General features: G+C 41.8%; 1 protein-coding gene across 1 annotated transcript in view; it reads left to right on the top strand.

The window, feature by feature from the left end:
* LOC120587637 (uncharacterized) overlaps window positions 1-3415 on the top strand; it is a 419915-nt gene extending 416500 nt beyond the window's left edge. The window contains exon 5 of the mRNA XM_039844730.1: window positions 3205-3415. The gene's annotated coding sequence lies outside the window, so the exon portion shown is untranslated. The remainder of the gene's footprint in view (window positions 1-3204) is intronic.
* Window positions 3416-23341: the final 19926 nt, after the last annotated feature.

Here is a 23341-nt window from a genome sequence, read left to right as displayed (position 1 = left end):
AACAGGAAGAATGGAAATCCTGGGGGGCTTGGGCAAGGAGGAGGAAAAAAAAGAACGCTGGATCAAAGTGTTTTATCATGTGCTGATGGTTGTATCTAGGGATGATATTCAAAGCATGTAGCAATTGGTAAGGCACAGACATGGACCAAAGTAACAGGACAGCAGGCAGCCTTTGAGTTAGATCAGGGCCTGGAGGTTCCTGTTGCACCAGGCATTAATGCTTTAGCTGCTGGATCATGGGGTGAGGGTGGCGGGGATTCAGACTTATCTTGGAAGTGAGCTGGGAAGCAAGAAGGAGTATATATTGTAACGCTGAAAATTCTATATTCTGCCTTGGCATCTTTGAGCCTCACAGGGTCCCAAACACATAATCGTGGGTTCTGTTCTCACTAGATATGCTTCACACCCGTCAGGAAAGGCTTCTCACCTGGCTAGTTCCTCTTTCAACTAGACCAGCTGCACTCTACCTGGTCCTCAACTTAATGGGCTTTCATGCCACAGAAGTATTCAAGCAACCCAATTGCATCCTCCTGTGGGGACATAGGGGCACCCCAATCATTTGTTACTATAAAGTTCGTTTTGCACAAATCCCACTAGTTCACTCTATTTCCAAGTGAATTCCCCATAAGGCCCTGAAAAGCATGTGTGTCCTCCTCCCCTGGCTATGAGTATATGTCACTGATAAACTGTTGTCAATCTTATCTTCCCAGTGTTGGTGTAATGTGTTCAGCCACATCATATGATTTTTAGGAGGCGGTATCCCTCCCTTACAAATGGGGTGAATGTGAAGTGAGCAGAACAAGGTATCACTCTGGATCCTTGAGACAGTATTAACTAACCAGTAAAGAAGCGCTTCGATTTTAACAACCAGTTCTGCTATATTTGAACAAGTGGTAGGGTTGTGATGTGATATGGAGTCCCTGCTACTCCTCTCCTCTAGGTTTCTCTTATTGGACAATGCCACTCTTCAATTAGAAAGCCTGAGGTAGCCCAGCCAGAAGAGATTAGAGAGGCTATGTTTTGTTCAAAGGTACCCTATTGTAAACATCTCTGCAAGGAGGACACTGCCAGGCTCCCAATGAACTACAAATACAATTTTTGTGTTATTGAGAAAGAAAAATAATAATGTATAAATGGACAGTAAAGTCATCATGGAATCTCAGGATGGATCTCGGCAAGGATCTCACAAGTCATCCATTGCAGTCCGTTTATTATACAAAAAAAAGGACACTAAAGCCCAGGGAGAGGAAGTGATCCGTGCAAGGTCACAGTGGGGAAAAGATGCTGAAATGAGAAACGGCAAGGAGAAAACATAAAGGGAGAAGGCAGGTATGACAAAGCGAGATGGGTGAGTCGTATGTGGTTTATGGTTACCCAAGAACGAGGAAGTGAAATGAGAGCCCTTCAAAGAGCAAACTTGCCAACTGCTTGGCTTCTGTCACCCAGGAGTAATTGTCTCAGTAAAAATAAATGGAAATTGAAAATAAAATACATCGGTATCATTGCCATTATTAATCAGATTTTCAGATGTACTTATGTGAACCTATTGACATTATTACCTAGATGGTGAGATAAGGCAGGATGAAACTCTGATTTTTATTAACCCTCTAACATTATATATTCTGTGACTCCAGGTCTCCTATAAGATTAATGCCCTCTTTCAAGGAGGGGAAACTTAATTCCTGCTGGATGGATCTAACTCTTTTAGATCAGTAGTTTGCTCTGTTTTAGTAAAACTCAGAGACTTTTACTCAGAGTAGATGCTGGATTCCAAGTGAAGGCAGGCATGACAAAGAGTGCTCCTAACTATGAGTTGGAAGAGGTGGAGTCTGGCCAAGGTTTTGGTACTTTTTAGCTGTATGACCTTGGACACGCCATGCCTGTTACTGTAAAATAAGGAGTTTGGACTGGATGACCTCAGAGATGCCACCCAGCCCTGCCATCCTGAGGTTATGATGGTAAGGTGGACTTCCCTTGCCAGTCAGGTGGTGAGTGAACATGAGCTCACAGGCAGGCACTCACGGGAAGGCTCCAGGAGGAGTCCTCTTGATAAGGTACATCAGAAAACCTCATGGAGAGTCTCACATCCCCCACAAGTCACAGAGAATGACCGGGGTGAACTGTGGGGCATTTTTCTCTTGGGTCTTCAAACAATATACTATTTTCTACCTTTAAGACTTGGGAAAAGTCAAAACTTTTAATGAATACATTCTATGGGCAAAGCTAAGGGGAAAACAGGCACGTCCCAATTGTTACTTTATAATGAATAAACCTGACAAGCACTACAGGTGATCCAGGATAATGGCAAAAGTGATAAGTCATACTGATAATGTGTACCTTTCGTACAAAAATGGAACTTTACCTATGCGGTCTTACTCCCCAAGCCCATAATCCCAGCCAAACTGTGAGAAAATAATTATAGATTTCCCAGTTGAGGGACATTTTACAAAATACCTAACCAGGACCCCTGAAAACTGTCATGGTCAAAAACAAGGAAAGTCTGAGGAACTGTTATAGCCAAGAAGAGCGAAAGGAGACATGACAACTAATTGTAAAGTGGTACCCTGGGTGGAATCCTGAAACAGACAAAGGACTTTAGGTAAAAACTAAAGAAATCTGAATGAAGTATGAACTTTTATTAATAATAAGGCATACGTTTGGTTTATTAATTGTGACAAATGTACCTTACTAATATTAGGATGTTAATAGGAGGGGAAATTGTGTGTGGGCTTATGAGAATTCTCCAAACTATCTTTGTAACTTTTCATACATCTAAAAGTATTCTAAAACAAAAAGTTTATTTTAAAAAAATAGAGAATGTTTCCTCTATTTCCATTTGTATTTTTTAATGGAAACCAAAAGGTAGAAAATTAAAAAGAATTAAAAAAAAAAGAACAAATTTTCTGGAAGAAACTATACAAAACTGGAGAGGAACTCAGTAGATGAGCCTTTTTACTGTATTACCTTTTGTCCATTTTGATTACTGTTTCATGGAATATTTGATCCATTTTTAAAAATTATTAAATATAATTTAATATAATTAACACAATTAAATATATTTAATATTTAATGCTATTAAAATAATAGAGATTCCCAATACAAATACATTCTACAGTGGCCCAAAGAGAAAGGGATTGAGCTTAGGAGCTCCCTACAGACTTATAATGTGAACTTAACCACAAGGCTGATATGTCCATATGGCAGGTCCTTCACACAACAGAAAATCGACATGTGGATCAAGATTCCAGAAAAGGTGATCAAGTTGCAGAGACTTAATGAGATCAAGACAAGGCGGCTTCAGCATCTAGAAAAGGGAGTTAAGGAACCAGAAAAAGTCAGTACAGCTGGCCTATATGGCCCTGGCCTGTTTTTAAACATCCTCATGCTTCTGTCCCCAGGAAGTGATGTTATAGGAGTGTTGATTGGAGACAAGAACTTGGATGCAGGAGAAGAAAATGCTCCACACCTTTGCCCAGCCTTTCAGCTGGAGCTCTGCGAGGCACTACGGAAGCTTCAGGAGCTTCTTTTGTTTATTGTTTTAGATACATGTATTCATTCATTCATTCATTCATTCATTCATTTACACTTATTTGTTTATTTAATATTGTTATTCTTTTTGCTGAACTAATTTCCCAACATTTTCTGTGCTTCAGCCTAGAAGCCTTAGTTTGGAGAATTCTGTGGACAAAGTCATGTTCCTTTCACTATCTATACTACATATGTGAGCCCTGACTAATTAAGCACTCGACCACATCTGTGCACCTTCCTGTATTTTTTCTCTAGAGAAAGCGAAGTGTAAGTCTTGCTCTCTGTGCATAACCAGCGAACTCCTCAGAGAGAAATCATGTCTTGCCTGTCTTGCACATCTCGTAGCCAGCTCAGGACTGGACCAACTATTTCATGGTTTTAAACCAACCTCTTCCTGTTCTATTCTCCAACTTCTGTGTTAGTGTTGTCTTTCTTAGCTAAGGGAAATTTATCATTGATTGTTTCAAACTGGGACACTTTTGAGAGTGAAAGTGTGGTAGTATTAATAATATTGTGGGACATGGGTCATAAACTGGGACGGCCTTAGGGTAAAAATTGGGGTATAAGTTTAGGCCCACCTGTAATATTTGCCATGTCAGATGGAATAGTACAAATAGAGGCCTGCATATTACATCTAAACATTTAAAAGCTATGCATGAAGCTAAGAAAGAAATATGTACTATCCTCTTGCCTACTGCCTCTGGCCTTGAAACAATAGACTTTTATAGTGACCATACCCATGTTCACTTCCTTAAGTGGAAAAGGAAACCTCCTTTTCCAATTAATTGAAAAATCCACAGGATACCATTTACATTTTACGTATATTCTCTTCTCTGTGTGTGTGTGTATGTGCGTGTGCGTGAGGAGGGCGAGCAGGGGACTCTTCTATCCCCTACCAGAGGCTTTACTGACTCCCTATTGTCCCTCTCTAATATCCACCATCCAGATACCTCCAGAAGGGGGCCCAAGGGCATTGGCCTCAAGCTTTCTTCTTTATTCAGTCCAGGATGGGAAAACTGGGTCTACAAGGTGTCTTAATCCATCAGTCTCACTGGTACAGGCCTTTAAATTTTCCAAAGAACACTGAGATTAGAAGGTCAGGTTCAGGCAGAACTTACAGACTCCTCCAGGTACCTTGCCACAATATGGCAGCTTGTGGCAAGGCAGCCCTTAGCCCCAGCACCTGGCTCCTGGGTCATCTCTTCTGTTTCCTCTCCAGACTTTTTCCTGCACCACAAAGGTCTTGCAAACACATGTGTAGACACTCCAGCTCATAGTCTCAACCTCTATTCTTGCTCCCCAGAAATAGCTGCCCCTTGGCAACCCTCCGAGTGAGAGGCATGGTCCTCCATTGCAAAGGGAATTCTGAGGTCTAGAATGTGAAGTACCAGCTCTGAGTGGACAAATCCCTGATCTTGCAAATTCCTTATGCTCTGGAGGGATGGGCCACCAGAAGAAGGCTAGAGTAGTACCCTCTAGAGTGTGGAGTCCAGGGAAGGGCTCCTCTTGCCTGAATTGTGTTGTAGACTGAATTGCGTCTCCCCAAATTCGTTCAAAATAGGTTTAAGGGCTCATCTTCAATGTGTTTTTGTAGACAGGTTCTTCTATGGAGGTAACTGAGGTTCAACGAGGTTATAAGGGTGGGTCCCTAGCCTGGTGGTGTTTTTATAAGAAGAGAAAGAGACAACAGATCTCTTTCTTTGTCTCTCTCTCTCTGTTTCTATCTGTTTCTCTCTCTGTGTGTGTATGTGTGCACACACATGTGTGTGCTCATAAAGAAATCTTGTGAGGACACAGGAAAAAGGTGGTCATCTACAAGCCAAGGAGAGAGGTTTCACCAGAACCCAACCCTGCTGGCACCCTTATCTTAGATTTACAACCTCCAGGACTATGAGAAAATAAATTTATGTTGTTTAAGCCACCCAGTCTGTGGCATTTTGTTTTGACAGCAAGAGTAGACAAATACACATGGGAATGAGAGCAATCCTGAGTATAGTCAACCCAATCTTAGACATGCTCTGTGCCTTCCAAGTGTTATGAAGAGAGAGGCTTAGATTAACAAAAGAGGAATAGGAGGTAGAAGAAAGATAGCTGATGGGTTCAGTGCACGGTCTATGACCAGGAAGATTGGCCCCCATGGAACATTGTTCCTACATTTCCACATTTATTTAGCAAGAATGCATTGAATTCTCACTTGTGCCAGGCATTGTGCTAAGCATTGGAAATGCAGTTTGAACAGGATGAAAAGGTCCCTGCTCTCAATGGGATGGTGATGGTGTCAGGATGGTTCCTTAAATGCAAATGAGATGAATCAGCAGCACCCTTTTGGAAAAGTTTGGCCCAGGGATTTTCTCAATCTCACTCTCCACATGTTCCTCATTTTAGAGGGTGACCTAAGAAGGGGCGGGGGGTCTCTCTGTTGCCTTGGTGATCATCTCTCCTCTGACACCTCTGGGTAGTGGAGGAGGATGTGTGTGATAAACCCTTCCAGCATCTGAGCTCAGCTGGGCCCCAGATGTGGGCTCTGGGGAGCCAGGCTGGATTGGGAAGTTGCCAAGAGGTGAGTTTAAGCGGTTCAGTGTACAAAAAGGTCCAGTCAATGCAGTGACTTCAGAATTTTAATCCCCTACCTCTCAAGAAGTCACTGGACTAGAAATTTCCTGGACTCCCTGTCTCCTTAATCCACCTGGGATTAGCTTCAGTTTTCACCAGCCCAAAGGGGTGTCACAACACTTTCTTGCTTTTTTTCAAGAGGACACAAAGGAAAAATGGGGCTTCCCCATCCCTTCCCTGTTCTCCCTCCTCTCCAAGCCCAGCATGGTTCCGACTTCTAAACCTAAGCTCAGTGCTCTGTAAATGGCATCATTCTGAGTCAAGATTTCAGATGACGTGTGATTCTCCAGGCCAGAAAATAAAGTCACTTTGATTACCACTGATCGCCTAAATTAAAAAAAAAAAAAAAAAAAAAAAAAGGAACTTGTTTATTTTCTTAGGGAGGAATTTTTTTTATTCCCTCATCTCATCTCTTTCTTGTCAGCTCTTTTCAAAGCTATAAAAGCACCAGTTGGCTCCATACCAGAACACGCCTGTGGTTGTAGAAATCAGGGGGAAAAGAACCTAAAAACTTTCAATTGCAATTTCCCGGTGAGAGAATGAAAGAATACTATGTTCAGTTCATACCTTGAGCGTGAGATTAGCTTTCAAAAGTTTCTGGATATTGCTGTCAACTTCTCCAGTTGTCACGCTGGAAATTTTAAGCAAGCAAATCTCCAAATTAAAATGATTTAGGGGAAAAAAGTCCTCTAAAACACTGAAAGGAGAATCAAATATCATATTTTGACAGCCAGCTTTAACTGGGGGAGTGGGCAATAACCTGTGGTTCTGAATGGTATGGTCAGTCATCTGTGTTCATTTTTATCCAGACTGTCTGTCTGTCTTCCTCAATTCTTGGGGTCTATCAAGTTATAGTCACCTTCAGTACTGAAAGGATTAGCATCAAAAATCTATGCAAACAGAGCAAATTCTGCTTCTGAAATGGAGGAAGAGCCTGGAGGGAGTTACTATAGCAGTTTTCTACACTGAAAAGGCTGCTTCTGTTTTTTCTGGGAGACTTTCACACACCTATCACCATCACCCCTCTTTATGCCTGCTCTAAGGAACCTACAGTCTGTCTCTTGCTTGTTCTCGGAGAGACTTAAGCTGAAGCATGCAGCCTTGAATCTCCTGTGGCTCCCAATAAAGATCCTCACCCTCAAATCTATCCCCACCCAGTCTTTGGATCTAAAATTAGCCTATTTCCCAGAGTGCTCAGCCTGGTCTCTCTGGATCCTCATCCATTCATTGGGTTGGGATCCTGGCTAGTGATGCAAGGACAGAGCAGAAGTGACCAAACAGGCTCCCGTGTTTCTCCAGATCTCCAAGGAGCCATGGCACAGCACAAGTATCCAGTACCTAGGAGCTACTGTTACTAAAATATCACCGTACCCTGATTTACCTGGGGATCCTGGCCCTGGGCCCCTTTTCCAGCCCTTCGATAAGATTTCTCCTTCTATATGGAGCCCTCACAGAAGAACCAAAGGGAACATGAGAGTGTGGGACTTTCATTATTTAAATGTGCTCACCCTCAAAATACATGGCATACATCATTGTGCGTAATCTAGTCAAACGGCATCACTGAATATGTGCTATAGGCACCGGCTGAGCAGGAAATAGAAAATAGAAAAGTTATCACTAATGACCTTTTGCAGAATTTTACAATGAAAATATCTAAGGGAAAAAAATTATTTTCACTTTAGTAAAACTTTTAACTCTTGTCTTTTTAAATTTGGTGTTATTTTAAATATCACATCTAAAAACTATATATTTTACATATATAAATTTATTATATATATGTATATATGTGTGTGTGTGCGTGTGTGCATGTGTGCGTGTGTGCGTGTGTGTGTGTATGCTTAAGGTCTCTTGGTGTCTTACTCTGGAAATAGCACAGGGTCGGGAGTCATTGCAGAAGAGGGACTAGAACCTAGGTGTCCTAGATGGTTGCAATGACCTTGGTCAATTGCGGAAACTCTCTGGACCTTAGTTTTCCTTATGTGTCAAACAAAAATTGTTCTCAATGTTTAAAATTCCTTTCAGTACTAAAAGTCCATGTTGCTCTAACTTTATGGTAATTTATATTCCTTTACATGAACCAGCTGAGGTTTAAAAGTTATAATCAAGCGATTATTGCCATTGTGGCTGGAAGCCTTGGAAGCCATGGTTGCCCACAGGGCAGAGATGAAGCTTTGCATGTGCCTTTGAATGGTTGCTCCTTTGGGACATAGCATGACTGTGGCTTGAAGTAGAAAGGAGAATGCACCCTCCATGAAACAAAGGACTCTTTAGGGTCTGGATGCTCAAACAAACTGTAAACACAGAAGAGGCCGCCATGTTCCAACGCAAGAGGCTAATGGCAAACAGATGCTGGGTCCACAGTTGTACAATTCCTGGGGATTGCCCAGTTCCTGCTCAACTAGCGCTCTGCTCTATTGGTAACTGAGAAAATGGAAAGAGTCTTTCCTGGCCTCATTTCTAGACCCAATCTTTGCACCCGCAGGGGAATCCTGATCAGAGCCTGCCTGGGCAGTGACCTCTTGGGGAATGTCGTAAATCCTATCCAGTAGGTAATCTTTAAGGAGCCTTCAGGCTTTGGCGCCATGTGACTCAAAACCTGGGGTCTTAGGGATCAACTTTAGGAGGCTAATTTCCAGGAAATTAGGCACAGCCCTACACGCAACCCCACTGTCTCTCAGTCAACAGCTCTGCCTAGGAAGAGGTGTCCGAGGGGGGAAGGCAGGCTTTCAAAGACAATGCAAGCAACGATGAAAGAACTGCAACGTCATAGCACTGACATTTTGTGTGTGGTTTGGGGCGAGGAATATGCAGTTTCTGCAGAGAGAATGTTAGAAGGCTTCTTAGAGGAGGTGGCAGCCTAGGAGTGTTTTCAAGACAGCTTTGTAGTCTGGAGATTAAACAGGAGGCTCTCCACAGCAAAACCAAGCTGATTAGCTGTCTGAATGCTAGAAGTTGTGAACTCTGTGTACCCACTCAGTGGGTGGTCTGTAGAGTTGTGCAAATTTCCCAGCGGACCCCAGAAAGTGGTATGCTGTGTTGCCCAGGGGTGCCTGCTGTTGCTGCCCCCTTTAGCCTGGGGCAGGAGGCAGCCAAAGGCCTCAGCATGACAAGAAGTCAAGGCAGAGCTGAAGAAGGAAAAAGTGGCGATGGACTTGGAGGACAGTGACAGGTTGGACCGGGCAGGTGGGTCGTCCAGAAGGCTTTGCTGTCCTCCCATCTACTCTTCTTCTCTACCCTCACAAGAACCCCCGGAGCAAGAGCAAGATGTTTTGAATCTCCTTCCCTTTCCTAATTGAAGTCGGCTTTTCTTTCTGCTTGAGAGGGAAGAGAAAAAAATTCGTCCCGCAGCCCTTTCCCTTCTCCCCTCCCCTCTCTTTCCTTTGGGGTGGAGAACTCTCCATTTCCAAGCAAAGGTGGGGTTAGAGGGTTCACCCAGCCCCTTCCCAGCAGAGAGCAGTTCTCAGAAGAAAGACGACAGCGCCTTTTTCCCGGTAGGAGGAATGTGGTCCTCACCACATCTCCCCCCACTCTTTTCCCCTGCAGGCATTTCCCTCAATATGATAGCTGCAAACCCCATTCCTGCAGAGGGCTCAGTAGACAAACAAAGCTAAGGGAAGGCAAGGGAGGAGGTAAAGGAGGACCAGACTGCAAATGCTGGTGAAGCAGAGGGAATAATCCATCAGTCATTTGATGGTGGCCGGTGTCTTCACCTCATTGTTTTATGAACAAATTTAGAAAACAAAGCAAACTCAAAGGAAAAATGTGTGGCTTAGAGACTAGTTAAGCTGTATTAAAGTCCTTACACGCTGACCAATTGTTACCTGGGGTCTCTTGGTAATGCATTGAGTAGCCTACATGACAGAGCGAGAAGGAACCGTGATAATTATTCCTTTATTTAAAGAGGTCAAACTTGAGACTTACAAAGAGAAAGGGACTTTGCCTAAGTAACTGATCTAAGACCTGTGCAGAGCTTAAACTAGAACCAAGATCTCATGTCTATTTTAATGTGGTCCGAATCTAGAATATTTCCACAAAGTTTCTAGAGTCTGACCTTGAGAAGAGATATATTTCCTCACATGTCATTCTCATGTCAGGTGCTCTGGTAGAGCGAGCTGGGCTTATCATGCTATAGACTAGACACAGTTATCGAATGGGAAGTCAGAAGGTCCTCATTCTTCTATTCTTCTTGCTGTTGAATCTTAATAGAAACAATGTTCTCCCAAAGGCTGGTTTTACCCTTTAATAAAATAGGTAGCTGCTTTCATGATGGTAATTTAGGGGGGGCAGATTATTGCTCCGTACTACCTATACTTTATTGCGTAAGAAATTATTCCAAACAGTGGCTTAAAACAATAAACTTCTATTGAAATTTCTGTGTGTCAGGAACTTATGAGTGGTTTGGCTGGGTGGTTCTGGCTTGGGGTCTTTTATGAAGTGGCAGTTAAGATGTCAGCTAGGGCTTCAGTTATCTGAAGTCTTGACTTGGGCTGAGGGATCTGCTTCCAAGATGGCACACCCACAGGGCTGTGGGCTGGACTCAGTTCCTCACCACATAGAAGTAAAGGGCCAGACATGGCAGTCGATGTCTTCCAGCGGAAGTGATCAAGAGAAATCAAGAAGGATGCCGTAACGCTTTTTATGACCCAGTCTCAGGAGCCACACACTGTCATTTCTGCTATGTTCTAATCTTCAGGAGTGAGTTGCTAAGTCCAGTTTACACTTAGTAAAAGGCTAATTAAACTCCAACTCTTGAAGCAAGACATATCAAGAATTTATGGACATATGTTAAAAGCATCACATGCTCTATCAGCCTGAGCATTATTTATTTGTTTGAAATTCCTTCATTAGTGAACTCGAGAGATAAGAAAATAGCTCACTTTCATTTTGCAAACAATTTAAATTTATGTCAATTGTGAGTGTATGGAATGGCAATGACCAAGAGTCGAGGCCAGGTTCTGCTTTAAACCCACCCTGCCTCTGGCATGCCATGAGCCTCGAGTATGTCACCTCTTCTGGGCCTCAGTTTTTCCTTTTGTAAAATGTAATGCATGGACTGAAAGATGTTTAATGTCCTTCTTGGCTCTGATATTCTTTCCTCTAACATTATCTATTAGATTTTAAAGTCCATTTGTGATCACCTCTTTTGTGTCTATCAATCTATTCATGTATGTATATGTATATAGGCATACATACATAGATGTTTAACATGTTTTGATATGTGTCTCTGTATTTCAAAAGCCTATTAAATAACTCTTTTATGGCCCTTTAGTTTTAGAGAAGGTGAAGCTGTTTATGTTACAAGAACATATTTTATTTGCCCACAGCAGCCAGAACACAGCAAGCTATTTCTATAAATGGGGCATGATAGCGTTTTGTTATGAAATGCCTTTTGATGTAGGACAGCCACAGTCCAATGACTTCCAAATATATTTCACTGTAAAGAATAAAATGATGTATCTAATGGCCACGGGGACTCTGCACACATTTCCAGGAACTTGAAGCCATTTACTAAATCCAAACAGAGAAACATCATTTTAATGGTTATAGATGAGTCCACTGAGCTTTGATCAAGCCCTCCCTCCTCCTACTCCTCCTAGCCCTTGTGTCTGAAGCCCAGCATGATTCAGTCAGCCTGGGTCACAAAAGAAGTGACATACCTAAGTGTCTTTTCAAGACAAGACACCAACCCTCCAAGTTGTTCCAGAGACCGCCCCTGACTTTGACCCACTATCCCACATCTAAAATATCCATTAATCAGGGTGTCTTGTTTTTCCCTTAAAGGCTACCTACCCACTTTTAGAACAAAACACTTATGGAAAATTTTTTTTTTTTTAAGTAACAAGAGCAATTCAGGAATTAAAGAAACTGAGAATATTGTTCTACATATTTCTGTAGCCTCTGGGTTTTCCTGGCAGTTTTATTGTGCACCTACATCCCAGGGAACTGTTTAGATGGGCCCAGAAGGGAGTCTTGCTCAAGGCACTCATGGCAGCGATGTTTGCCGTAATGGGAGTTAGATATAGTCAGATGTCCATCTATAGGGAAGCATGCTATTGATACCATGCAATGATTAGAAATGTATCAGTTATTTATTGCTGTGTAACAAATTACCTCAAATTAATCATCTTAAAACAGCAAACATCAACTTGCCATCTCTGTGAGTCAGGAGCCGGCATGACCTAGATGAGTTCTTTGGCTCAGGGTCTCTAACAGGTGGGTAATCAAGTGTTGTCCAGTGGGTCATCTCATGGCTTGATCAGACTGGGGTAAAATTTACTTCCAAACTCATTCATAAGGCTTTTGACAGGATTTAGTTCCATATGCTTCTAAACTGAGGCCCTCAATTCTTTGCTGAATGCTGACCAGAGGCTTCTTTTCAGCCCTTGCCATTTGGTCTCTGTACAGGGCAGCTCTAAACATTTCAGCTGGATTCTATCAGAGCAAGCAAAGTGAGAGGGCAAGAGAGGGAGAATGAGGCTTTTTGTAACTGAATCTCAAAGGTGACATCTATCAATTTTCTAACATTGTGTTTACTAGGAACAAATCATTAGGTCCAGCCCACGCTCAAGATGAGGTAGTTGCACAAGGGCATGAATACTGAAAGGCTGGAGCCACCTTAGGAGTTGCCTACCATAAGAAGTGACCTATTAAAGGATCACACAGCATTAAATACAATACTTAACAGAAAAAGGTAAGAGTTAGAATAAAGACTGAAGCAGAATACAACGTGTATAAGTTAAAACACAGCAAAGAAAAATGCTATACATTTTACAAGGATGAAAACAAATCCAAGGGTACATAACAATCACATTGTAATGTTTGCCTACTGGGCACGGAGAATGGAGGAAAAACAAGAATAACTAACCACAGACATCCAGAATAGGGACTTGCAGACAAAGAGGCAAATGCTGAACTAGGAATTCAAGACCAAGTTCAATATTTTGCACCTCAGGTTCAAAAGAAAGAAAAAGTAAAGTAACCAAACACATTGAGTCTCCAGTAGGCTCTCTCACCAAGATCCGTGTCTGCGGGAGCTCTCCTACCTCAATGTCTCATTGAATTAAAGTCTCTTCAGGGACCCAGAGACTTCTACCAAGTAAAAGTGGCCTCTATGTTAGGGTGGCATGCCTTGGAGTCTAAAAGCTCTAAAAGTCAGTGTATGTAAGATGCACCCAAAAGGTGCCAACTGTTCTGAGACCAAAGGAATTTCTGAACATGGGACTTCTACTACTAAAATCAGAACAGTCCCAGAAAAACTGGGATGTGTTGGTCACCTATCATTCGAGAATTTTATTTAAAATGCTAAATGTAGCACCCCTTCACAGGAGATTATGATCCAGCGTGCCTGAGCAAGATTAGGAATCTTCATTGTAAGTAGCATCAGAAGCCCTCTCATTTGGATGGTCCACAGATCACCCTTTGAGAAACATGACCGTGGAAGGACAGTTTCGAAGGTAGCGCTGGTATCATTGGAAGTTGCAGTCATTCTCCAGTTTGTAATCACAGATCTTATGCAGTCACGTAAGGGCAATTCACCATTACCTGCTGGTAATGCTAAAGCTATATCTCACAGATTCTAGACTTGTCCTCCCCGTAAGGCAGACATCAAGATCTAGGAGGCAAAGTTCAGGAAGGGGTCAGGACAGGGGTTTAAGGAGGAAGAGTTCCCTGACTGGCTGTTACAAGAAACCACACCCCACAATTGGATTAGCCATCTACAGAAAAGACTCTCAAAAGTCACCCACCCCACAGTGCAATCTGAGGAATGTGCTAATAAGATTAAAGTGAGAACCTATAGGTCTTCAGGAAGCAGCCTGTTTAAAATTTAATCCCTGTAAAATATTTTCCATATTTGGAAAATATAAGAAGTTACACAAATACATTGACAGGAGAGAATGTGATGAGGTAATGACGAATGCCTCATGGGATCTAGCTGAAGGAGGGTGGGGAGTCCTGATGTCACAGGGAGGGGATCTTGAGTGGTTGCAGGTGTATTCAGGTTGATCCATCCTCATAAGGAAGGGTGTGTCAGACCACAAAAGTTTGTCAAATACTCCTAGTGACCAATCAACTGTTCTTGCTCTATTTTTATATTCACCAAGTAACTTTTTGATCTCCTTTGATCATTTGTTCTCCAAATACAGACTGAATAATTTCCATGTAAGAGGCACATGGAGTCTTAGGGGAATTTGTACCCTAGTCTGATTTTCTATAGGATTTTAAGTCTAATGAGGGTAGACTTTAATTACCAGAACCATAACATAAACAAAGTATGTTGGTGTTTTCAGAAGTTATTTTTAATAATAAGAGGTGTCATGGTTTTAGATTCCTCCTGAAGCTGATTGCGAAAAAAGAATTTGGTTCCATTGTGTAATGGTTAGCACTCTGGACTCTGAAAAAAGAATTCAAATACTCATAGTTTATTTGAGAGATGATCCCAGGAAACACATATAGGAGAATGGAGAGTAAATCAGAGAAGGGAAGTAAAGAGAGCTGATGAAAGGCACATGTCAAGCCAGTTATCATTAAGGGCAACTGGTATTACAGCCTGCTTGGGAAGTCTGACAGACAATATAGATTTATACTGTCCATATATAAAATATGCTTTAGAGTTACTCCAAGCAAGGTGTATTCATCCACTAACTCTCCATACGTTATTGGTTGAGGGCTGCATCTTTTGGTATGAAGTCTCAGACTCTTCGGGTCTATTCTATATGAGAGCTGAGCATGCTCTCGTGACTATGCAGAGACTCACAGATGTTTCCCGTAAACAGCCTTGAGAGTGTAGAGATGAGTACCAAGGGGATGTGGGTGGGCTATCAACAGCATCTGCTATAATAACTTAGATTTGCTGCATGCTGACAGGGTTCCATGCACCAGATTAAATGTGTATCATCTCATTTAATATCTGATTAATATTCCCCATTTCCCAGATCAGGAAACAGATGTAGAGTGAAAAGTGACTTGCTCATGGTCAGTCAGTTAATGGAGTAGCTGGGATTTGAACCATACAGTTGGTTTTTAGAATCCAAGCTTTTGGCCACTGAACTCTATTGAATCCTAGAAGAGTTTATATCTAGCTTAGGGAATAGAAATAGATTTCAAGATGTGGGTGTAAAACCCAGCTGCTTCATGAAGTGTAGATCAGATTTCAGGTTGGGATTCAGCACTGCTATCAAAGTACAGATGTGTGGATTGAGTTCAAGAACCATCAAGGGTCCTGTTTGGCTGCAATATAAATCACAGTTAGTTGAGAGTGAGCAATGCTGGGGAGGATTTTGAATGCTAAGTAAGGAATTTACATGCATTGTCTAGGCAAAAAGGAACTCTTGGGGCTTTTTGATCAAGGGCATGATAGGAGGTGGGCTTGAGTCACATCAGAGTGTTAACAATATAAAACAATGTTAACAGGGTAACATTGAACAGGGAGCAATGAATTGGCTGGGTTTGCCAAATAAAGAACAGGGAAAGATGGAAAACAAGGTAGGGTGTAAGGCAATAATTCAGGAATTTTGAGGATACTTCTTTCAGAGAATTAGAGTCAGAGTAAGTGAACATGGTAGAACGGATGAGAAGAGCAGGCTTTTAGACGAGGTCATGGACACTGAACGTTTAAGGTCTCTAAAACTAGTCTGGTTTCCCCCAGTGGAGAGAGGGACCAGACTGGTTAACTTGAACTTGGGCATGGCCGGACTTTCTAGTCTCACTTCAGCATCTGATCCTAAGATTTCCTACCTTAGACACTGTTTAATCATTTTGCCCTGGGTTGGTCAGATTCTAAGTGAACCGATGTAATTCATTTAACCAAGAAAAAACAAAAAACCAAAACACAGTGAATGGTGGTATAATGAATCAATTCACCATGACATTTATAGTTGTTGATGAGGTTGAAATACTTCTATAAGAACTATGACAGTTGATTGGCTAGTCGATGCATTATCTTTCTAGAAAGGGGCTCTTCTCCCTTTCTTTATGATAGCTGTTTCTTCTACTGTAGAACCCTAAATGTACACTTAGTCCAAAATTCTATGTTCACCTTTTCTCTGGACATCTTAATCCAAACTCTCAATTATGCTTTTTTGCTGATGATTTCATATTTATATCTCCAGAGCTCGTCTTTTCCCTTGAATGTAATTTCCAACTGCTGGTTAGGTGTCCCCACCATGATAATTCACTAGTACCTCAAGCTCAACATGACCGAAAACCATTTGTCACATTCTTCCACAAACAAGTTTGTTTTTTTCTGACTTCCCAATTAATATTAATGATCCTATTATTTCGCAACAAGACTCACTCCTTGGAACGGTCTTTGACTCCTTGTCAATTGTTCACTCCATTTAAAGTATGTAAAAACTTTGTTGATTCTACCGCTACAATGTCTCTTCACTATGTATAATATAGTTGAGGTTTTTCATTGCCTATTCTTTAGCCTCCTTCCTATCTGGAATGATCTCATTCCTTATAATCCCCCTCCCCAATAAATGAGGCCTCATCCTCATAGTATTTGGCTATATATCGTAACTATTATAGCTCTGATAATAACAATAGCTAAAAGCAGTTCAGGTGACAGGTGTTGTCCTAAGTGTTCTACATATATTACCTTCTTTAATCTTCACAAAAGCCCTTTGAGAGACATACAATTACTAGCCGCATTTTACAGATGAGAAAACTGAGGTACAGAGAAGTTAAGTTGACTGTTTTAAGATAACCTAAGTGACAGCACCCAGATTTGAACCCAGGTCTCTGTCTGTGTCTCTGTCTCTCCTATGAACAAAAGGGCACTTTGAACTTCTTGGCTTCTTGTCTATACTGTAAGCTGCTCAGAGTGGGCATTGTACATGTAACTATGTGACTCTTACACAGTGCCTCATTTAATAGTAGCTACTATTTGATATATTTTTTCAAATGAATGAAGACTCTCCTTGGTGATAGAATTCAGGGAACATGAAGCTGGAAGTCATTTGGTCCTGCCATTCCTATAGAAAGGAGACTGTACCTAATCCAGCCTGATGACAGACTTTAACCAGACCAGATCATTTAAGTAGTGCTTGGCTGGGGTAGAAATGATCTAAGAGAAATCAGGCTACAGCCTACATGAAATCAGACATTGGGCTCAAAAGCATGTGCTAAGCTCTGCCTCTCCCTTCAGTTCTATTTTTCTACTTTCTTTGTTCCATACCTAGAAACTCATTCTCTTCTAAACCTAACAAAACAAGAGTCAGAATTAGATGTAAAAACACTGAGTGCATAGTAAGAGAGTGTTTGCAAATGTAGGTGGGGCAGAGGCTCTCTGGGAGGCTCGATAAAATTACTTTTTGGCTGAATAGGATTGCAAACTTTTTGAGTCTGAGCAGTGCTATTTCATGCCTCTACCGCAGGCATTTCTCTCTGAAAAATCAACGACCCAAGAAAGCAGTTGGTAGTGGGAGGAGGGGGAGTCCCTGAGCTAATCCTTGAGGTTGAGACAGAAACACGCTGCTTTGGATTCAGCCTGGGAGATCAAGGAGAAGCATGACTGCTCTGTTTGGAGAGGCTCAGTCTTCAGTTGGCATCATTCTCAGCACTCAAGTTCTCTGTCAATAAGCATTTTACAGAGGAGATAAATGGATTTGGAGCTGAGGATGAGAGGAGGGTGTCTGGGAAAGAATAAACACATTATCTGAGCCCCTCACTGAAGTGCTCAGGACTCAGACAATGTGTTTCTCAGAGGCTGGGTGGGAGGGAGGGAGACTCTCTCCACCCCCGTGGGTAAAGCAGGCTGCACAGACACCATTTGAAGACCAGGCTCCTGCAGCTTGCTTTACCCACAGGGGTGCCAGGTACTGTGCTATAAGACTATCCAATGACAGTTTGGCCACCATCTTGACAGCAAGACTAGATACTGTTGGCCTCTTTCAAAGAGAAAACATAAACATTCATTCTAGAGGGCAATGTTCTGTAAACATGGAAGTTGAAATCAAATACCTGGACAAATTCAGGAAAAATTTACAGTGCCCCCCCCCTTACCCCCCATAATGATATTCCTTCTCTACACATCTTTAGATCCAAGAGAGTTCTTCCCAAGAAAGTATAGGTTTGGGAAAAAGTAGATCCAGGCACACTCAGGTCCTAAGATATCAAATCATTCACTAATAACTTTATTTTATTAAATATGGTCTCTCTCCAGAGTGCAAACCAAAGAATCAGACATTAGTGTTCAGTTTTGAAGAATATGATTCTGAAGAATCATGTATTTACATTTCCCTGCAGTACAACTCAGGCATTCCTAAATTCCCTAGAAAAGCCTTGTCTTTTTAGTAGTATCACTGGCAGATTATAAAATCTTTAAATAAATAAATGTGTAGCTCCTCTTTACATTTTATTAGATAGAAGCAGCTTCCAGCTCCAGTAGATTCCCTTTCCTGACAAATTTGCTGGTATAGCGCATGCATACTCCATTTCGTTGCCCTTCAATCTATGTTACCTTTCTTCTACATAATTTATGATCTGGCAGTTACCTATAGCTCTGGTTTTAATATCTGTTAAGCCCTTTTTGCCACACACCCTCCTGTAGCACCCCAGGGTCAAGAAGTTCTTCCCTTCCCATGAAATAGAGTTCCATAGAATCAATTGTCTGTTCTTCTAGCATATTCATCGAAGATGTGGAATGTCCTCGATCACACTCAACTACTCTCTCTTCTTCTATTTCCTATGTTCTCATACTTATGTATTTTTGATATACAACTCTTTTTGCCTGGACTTTACCTCATGTAGCTCTGCTATAACATACCCCAAACTGAACTCCATTCTCTTACTTCCCTCAAAATTCCCTCCACCCTGCCCCTATCATTCTCAGCCTCAGACTTCTCAGTTCGGTAAATAACACTAACATGAATCTGTTGCTGAGATAAAAACACAAAAAATCTTAGATGTACCTCTTTTCCTCACCTTCCTAGATTCCTCTATTATTATAATCACTCCAGTCTACTTCCTGAATTTCTCTCTTCTCTTTCCTGGTTCTTGTTCTCACCATCTGTGAATGAGACTATGGCTGTAGCCTCACCATATGCTTCCATCTGTTTTCTATGTTAGCTCCAAAGTAGATACTAGGAAACAGAAACCTCCTGTGGTCTCACAACTAGCCTAACCACCATCAATACCACAACACCACCCCCATTCCCTTGCCTGACCACAGATCCACATGAGTAGAAGACAGGGGAGGAGTAGAGGGATGAATCACCATTTTGATGACTTGTAGGCTGAGTGGGGAGTGCAGTATATTCCTCTTATCTGAGCCAAGTGAGGGAACCACCAAGAGAATCACTCTCAGAGACTCTGGTTGCTCCAAGAAATGAAGTTTGGAATCCCAGTCTCTCATTAGAGGATTGCTTGGCTAGCACACTGGATAAACTTGATGAACTTTCCTGCGTGCATCCCTTCCTTAACCTTACTACCACCCCCAGCAGGGAAAAAGAGAACTGGGTTGAAAAGGAGAGAGCCTGCTCCCCGCCTTTCTTTATGTTGCACTGAAACCTGAGATTTCTTTGGGTCAAGTGCTCACCACAGAATTGAGCTTGTTGTCTTTCCTGCTCCCCCTCCAAATATACCCTATCACCCAGCAACAATAGGTGGTGACACTGTGGGGGCAGGGGAAAGTCCTGTTGAAAAAAATAAGCTGGAAACCAGTTTCTCTAAATCAGGCAACGGATATTAATCCCCCTCCTCTAAAAGGGTCAAGAGGAAGCATTTACGTGCCTCCCAAAAGAAGGCATCTACTATTAGCCACATTAGCAAGAAAACCTGGCAACAGCCTCTGAAAAAACACTACAGCAGAAGCTACTTAAGCAAGATACACTTATCTCTTCCATCGTCCATTTCCAGCATCTTGCATGGGCTAAAACCTTGAAGAGGGATGGGGACAGGTTGGCCTGGGGCAGACCATTCCTCAACTTCTAAGACTGGAAGTAGAAAAGAAGTGAAAGAAAATACATCCCCTCTTCCCCTCTAACCACAGACGGGAAAGAGGAAACCCTTACATGGAATATGAGATTGTAGCTTTAAATTGGATCCTTTCTAACAACTGAAAATGTCCAAGAACTGATTACCAGAAAGTTGTGTCCAAGATGTCATGAGAAGGTCAGAAACACATGGCAGTGACTGAAGAAAACTCCCCCCAAATACTTAATGTTTGCAGCCACTGAGTAGAGAATGTTCAATAAGTGAGTTGTTATAATGACATGCAAGTCCCATCCTGTCACCCTCCTTGATGAAACATTCCCAATGACTCCTTATTCCCTACCCTGCAGGTTAAAAACGTACTCTTTGCATGACTCACAGGGCCATTTGTGATCAAGCACCTTTGCCTCCATAGTGTCATTTACCTCATAATTCCAGGTTTAACACTTGCAAATACCCAAGTGTATCAGGCTCTCCCACCCCTCTGTGTCTTTGCAAACAGTTTCTCCTACCAGGAAAGTCCCTATCCACCTAATCTACAAAGGAAGTTCTATCAAGTCTGGTTTAAACACAATCTCTTCTGTAAGCTTTTCTTAATGCTTGCAGGCAGAATTACTTATTTCTTCTATCATATTCCCTTTCTACATACAACTCAATTATCTTATTGAATTAGTCCTTACGGAAGCAATTTCGTGTCTGTCTTCTCATTAGACTCTAAGTTCCTTGAAGATATCAATTGTATTGTCCCTTATAACCTCATGCCTAGGGAGGAGAGGATGGTTTGAAGGACAAATCCAGAGCCTAGGCCATGAACATAACCAGATATCCTATAAAATTTGCTTCAAAAGGATGGCCTTAAGTCTGTGTTGACGTGGCTTTAGACTGAAGAGACAAAAATCTGATTTTGTCTACCAAGGTTCTTTCTATTTAATTTATCTTCCTCTTCAAGTCTAGCTGACCCTGAACCCTCCAATTTAACCAATTCTAGAAGACCTATACCTACCCCAACTCAATGTACTTCTAGAAGATTATGAACTTATAGAAGGCAGACTTTATCTTGCTATCTATTTCACATGGCAGAGATATATTTAATTCGGTAATTGACTTTCTGAAGTACCTGGGCTGACACTGTGCCAGAGTAGCAGATACTGAATGAAGTAGTCATGGCCTCTGTTCTTAAGAGATTCACAGATGCTGGTTCTTCTCTATCTTAAAAGGTTGTCCTCTTTGACCTTGAAGGAAGCTTCCGAGAGAGCCTATGGAACAGTAAGGACAGAGAGGGGTGCCACAGCAGCTGGTCAGACCATCAGCTCCACAATCACTGAGATGGCAAAAGTCCTATTCAAATTATCCTCACAGCCTTTTTGGGTTCTAGCCCTGGAGACCTTTCCATCTGCCATACTCGGTTTTGAATGCATGGTAACTGCCATAAGAATGTCAAATAGTAGAAGGAGAGAAAACTTAGAATCAGAAATGATTACATTCAAATTCAATTTAACCTAAACTGAGTGATCAGATTTAGCCACTTATTTTTTCCATTAAATTTTGACTAGATTGACCAACCTTTTACAGTCCTAATATAAATATAGGAGGTTTTGGGGGAGAGAGGCATAATGTTTCCAATTATTATCTTGCCTTCCTCCATTCTCTGATTGGCCACTGCCCTGTTATGGATGGGCCCAAAACACACACACACACACACACACACACACCCCTTGATAGGTACATTCTCTCACTTCTCAACTAAACTCTCTCATTTTCTCTGAAATTATTCCTTTACCATCACCATCTCTCAAAAATCTTGCTAAATTGCAACAATAATTTTTATTTTGTTCCCATAAATGGAGTATTTTAGGCCCCTGAGGTTTTTTTATCTCAAAAATTAATATATTTGGGGAATTCGAAATATAAGTAAGTCTGTTTTTATATCTCTTTAGTTTTAAAAACAGACAAGTATACATCTAGTCTCTATACAGAGAGACTGTGCATATGTTTGTATTCGTGTATTATATATTTATGTACACATAAACACATTACACATATAATAAATATAAAGTAGAAATATATTTTCTACGTTTACTCCTTCCTTCCCACTCTAGTCTTATCTCTGGGAAAAAGCTTTGCCTCCCTCTTTTCACTCTGGCTTCTCTCTCTCTTTATCCCTGTAGTCCCACCATGCCCCTCCCCCCATTAATTTTTAAATCTAGTTTTATCTGGATCTTCTCAAGGAATTACACTGTGATACTCTGAGTATCAGGGACCCAGACTCCAAGCTAAACTCGTGTGTCTTTTAGTTAGTAAGGACATAAATCTTCCTCTTAGTTTTCTCTAAGGGATTATTTAAATCGGTCAGATTGAGAATCCATCTATTTCTTTAAAGCACAGCCCATGAATAGCTGTTAACACAATGCAAGAGTTTAAGGCATTAAGCATGTACCTGCAAGTACTTTGCAGTTCTTCACTTCCTTCCCTCTGGGAGTGCTTTCCAGTAGACAGGGGTAGGGGAAGAGAGCAGAGTCGAAATAAGCTGATTTGTCTGGAAAAACACTCCTTTCCAACTTTGCCATTTTAATAAAGCTTAGCGTGGGGAGATTTGGAGTCCTTCAAGAGCAGGCCCGTTAAAACAATTGAGGAGTGTGTAAAACACAACTCAGGCCCTGCCTTCTGCTCCTCAAACTGACGTCACCTCATAAATCCGCAGGCTCTGTTCCCGGCCCCAATCTGCGAGACACAGCCTGGACCCATCAGCGAGCTGCCTTTTCTGGAGATTAATTATTTGTTCAGACAGAGGTCAGGTGGAGGGTTTTTAAAAGATTGCTTTAGCGTTTCGTCCCACCCCCACTCACTCGGGTAGAAAATGGACCTCCTTGTGCAGTCATGCTGCAGAAGGAATACAGGGTACACAGAGGCCAACCTGCCTAATTTGAAGGGACTCGGGAATCATTTGACCCACACCGCCCATTAACAGCAGGGACTAGGAGCCAAGGAAATGAAGGAGCTGTCTCATTGATTCTTCTTACCTTGCTGCCCTCAGCTCATAGGTTTCCAGTCTGTCCCCACAGCAGTCTGTGGTCAGATGGGAAATGCAATGAATTAAGAAGGACATGAGGTAGGGGAAGCCAGGTGACTGACAGACATCAGCAAGTGTCTTCATCCAGGAGGTCATGGAAGCTGTCAGAGGCCCCAGGACTTGCTGGGGTTTGCACATCAACCACCCAGATATCTCTCTGGGGACACACTTAAACACATTCAAAGAAAGAGCAGC

This window comes from Pteropus medius, unplaced genomic scaffold (assembly GCF_902729225.1).
Source record: "Pteropus medius unplaced genomic scaffold, Ma_sr-lr_union100, whole genome shotgun sequence".
NCBI classification, from domain to species: domain Eukaryota; kingdom Metazoa; phylum Chordata; class Mammalia; order Chiroptera; family Pteropodidae; genus Pteropus; species Pteropus medius.
Note: the sequence above shows the minus strand (reverse complement) of the source record. Positions and strands in the feature narration are given on the sequence as shown.